The sequence below is a fragment of the Pundamilia nyererei genome, unplaced genomic scaffold, assembly GCF_000239375.1.
Source record: "Pundamilia nyererei isolate P.nyererei 1_Seehausen unplaced genomic scaffold, PunNye1.0 scaffold02308, whole genome shotgun sequence".
Taxonomy (NCBI): domain Eukaryota; kingdom Metazoa; phylum Chordata; class Actinopteri; order Cichliformes; family Cichlidae; genus Pundamilia; species Pundamilia nyererei.
In genome coordinates, this window is record NW_005189709.1 from 2,819 (window position 1) to 6,119 (window position 3,301).

The window sequence follows — 3,301 nt, forward strand, 5'->3', positions numbered from 1 at the left end:
CTATCATGAGAAACTTTTTTCGCTGCTCAGTAACAAAAATGCCTCTAAAACAAAACCCAGGAAGTGGTTACAGGAAGAGGGTGATAGATTGTCTGAAACAGTTAGAACAAGACAATGATATTGACCGGGCATCGTACCACAGGCTATACTCAGGGGAATCTACACCAAGTCTGTATGGTTTACAGAAGATACATAAACAGGGTGTACCTTTAAAGATCAGTTGTCTGTATGATCAACTTGGTCACCTATAACCTCACAAATTTTCTGGCTTCAATCCTCAACCCAGTGGTAGGCATGTCCGAACACCACATCTAGAACACCTTGGATTTGGTTGAAGGTAAAAGAGGTCATTATGAAGGCAGATGAAACAATGGTCTCGTACAATGTCACATCTCTTTTCACTTGAGTTCCAGTCACTGAAGCAGTGGTTAGTAAGAGATTACAGGATAATCCCAACTTCAGCAACAGGACCACTCTCAGCATCTACCAAGTGTGTTTGCTCTGCCCCTCAGCCCTCTGGTTCCCACAATCCTTCTGGGAAAAACACAGAGGCAGCCATCAGTAAACTCCAGACTGTGTCAAGCACACACTCACTGACTTGCTGGGAAACTAACAGGTAGTCATGCAACGATCCCAAATTGATAGGAGCTCAGCCACTCTCTATAGTAGCTCCCTCCAGATGAGGCTGATTAACAGCAGGTGTGTGTCATCATCCACTTCAGGTGTGACCTGCCGGGAGGCTGGTCACACCTGAGTTCACACCTGAGTTCAGTTCAGAGGCCACTGAACCCAAGTGACAATAAAATAAAAAGGCAAGGGTGAGATGGTTAGAATGTGTGCAGAGTAGAGACAGTGGGCTTAGTGGAGAAAGGATGTTTAGGATTGAGCTGAAAGCAGGGAGAAGAGAAATAGAAAAGCAAAAAATTAAAACAAAATGGATGAATGATAGAATAAAAAAATCTCGCCTTAAGGTTCATATTATATCTCTTTCCATTGTGAATTTTAAAAATTTCTATAAAGATATTTGCTGACTGACCTGTTTTGGGAGCCTTCTATTTTAAAATCTTTGGTTGAAAAAGATGGTTGAAAGTTTGTTGTAGAATGTGTTGGGCATACCCTGTTTGAACCCCCTTTGAAGTTTGGAGCTCTTAAGCTATTTGAGTTAGTAGAACTGTTTTTAAAAAACAGTCTTTACATGACTTAATTTAAGTAGTTTGAACATTTGAATTTACAGTGTTTTGTGTGTACAAAATTTAATGTTGTGATATTATTCCAAGTACCTTTTGAACCCCTTGATTTGAATCATGATAAGAAGTCCAGTTGATACATTTTGCCACTTATATTTAATCTTATTCTTGTCTCCTGTCTCACAGATGGCCGTGCACACCCACCTGGTAGGTTAGAAGCTGTGTCTCTGTGTTGTATAAATGTAGTAAATGACAACAAACAGTAAATAAACCAGCACATTTCTGTGACACAGCTGCTGTTTAACTACATTTCAGCTTTAATGTGAAATGCAGTTTGTACAGGAGCTGTTATGGGTTTTTGTTTTCGTAGTTATTAACATATAGTCCGTTGTCCAAAGCACCAAGTGAATATGAATATTATTTTGCACAATGTTTAAATTGTTTTTGACTGCTCATGTATGAAGCTCAACAACCAAAAAATTTGTAAATTATGTTTGCTAACATGTTTTCACCTATTTTCTTACTTCTTTTTTTTTGTCTTTCACAGCATTCGAGACATATCGTAAGAAACAATGCTTTTTTTAAAATATATTTTGTGTTTTGTAATTATTAACATAGGCTGTTGTCTAGAGCAACAAGTGATGAAGATTGAGTTGTTACAACTTCTGTGATATTTCAAAGATTACTGAATAACTTTCTAGACTTTAAACAAAGCTTTTAATGCGTAACTAATTATACCAACATCAGAAGCCAATCACTGAATCTGTTTTCTTCCTTTTCTTTTTTTTCTGTTGACCTCGTATATCTATTTTATCCCTGACCAGAGCATTATCAACCTCTAAGACCAGGTCAGTTTAAAAAAGTTCTTTTTTCATTTTTTACATTGTAACATTAATAAAGAATAAGAAGAGAAAACATATAAAACAAGAAGCATTCAGACAGCACACACCTCTGTGATGGCAGACTGAGCTGGGCAGTATTTTTGTGAATAGTATTGTATTCTTTTCTTCATTTTATTTTATTTTGTGTGTTCTTTTTAAATGTACTTTAAAAGTTTTTAGTACAGTAAAAACAAGTCCAAAGTACAAGCTCTTGCCATTTGCTCTCCTATAACTCATTTAGATATACTTGACAGAACTTTGAGTGTAAAATTTAGTTTTTTAATTGTGGGACTGTAACACATGTGTGGCATTCATTTCTTTGTTTAGTAAAATGAATCTCTGAGGTTAAAAATCTGTTATCTGAGCAGTGTTGGGCAAGTTACTTTGAAAAAGTAATTAATTATAGTTACTAGTTACTTCTTCAAAAAAGTAACTGAGTTAGTAACTCAGTTACAAGATTCAAAAAGTAATTAATTATTAGGAAACGTAACTATTGCGTTACTTAAAAAATGTTTTAACCCTCGGGGGTCTAGGGTGTAATTGGCCGTTTTTGACTATTGTATCACTCCTCCTGTTTTATACCTGGAGACACTGTTTACACTGTAATCTGTCTTTGGTGGCTTTTTGGCCGCACCTGTAATATTCAGCAGTTGCTTCATTGTTCTGACACACGACACAAAACTATTCACTTCAGTACACACTAACTACACAAGACAACACACTAACTACACACTCCAAACACGCTAAATGTCACAAATCTCTCTCTCTTTTTTTCCGTTCTCTTTCTCTCTCTCTCTCTCTGTCTTTCTCTCACAGCCACCCCTAAAACTTACCCCTCTTCCTAAACCACCTAATGTCATGTTGCCATATTATTTATTGATCGGTCGATATTCTACATTTTTCCACCAACACGAAAGCAGTGTTTTTTCTTTTCTTTTCCTTTTTTTCGTTTTTGGTTATAAGCAGAGAGTGCTTGTTAGCGCTGTCCATAGACAGTAAACGTGACGTGAGGAAAAAAACAAAGTGTATATATTGTTTATCATGCCTCTGGTCAACACAATTTAAAACTGGTATATGGCACCTTAATTTGTCATCTTGAAGTGGTCATGTGATTGGTTTACCATGACTACTTTATTCTTCCTCAGCCAAAAAGCAGCACTCATGCAACTGTTTTGCCCCCCTGGAACAGGTGTTGTGGCAAAAAGTGATCGTCTGCCAGAAAATGATTGCCGT

At 36.8% G+C, this 3,301-nt stretch overlaps 1 long non-coding RNA gene across 1 annotated transcript; it reads left to right on the forward strand.

Moving 5' to 3' along the window:
* The first annotated feature begins 1,362 nt into the window (after nt 1-1,362).
* On the forward strand, nt 1,363-2,972 carry LOC102193959 (uncharacterized). The gene is made up of 4 exons (XR_312584.1): nt 1,363-1,394; nt 1,735-1,749; nt 2,012-2,035; nt 2,885-2,972. It is a non-coding gene; the product is annotated as an uncharacterized LOC102193959 (long non-coding RNA).
* Nucleotides 2,973-3,301: the final 329 nt, after the last annotated feature.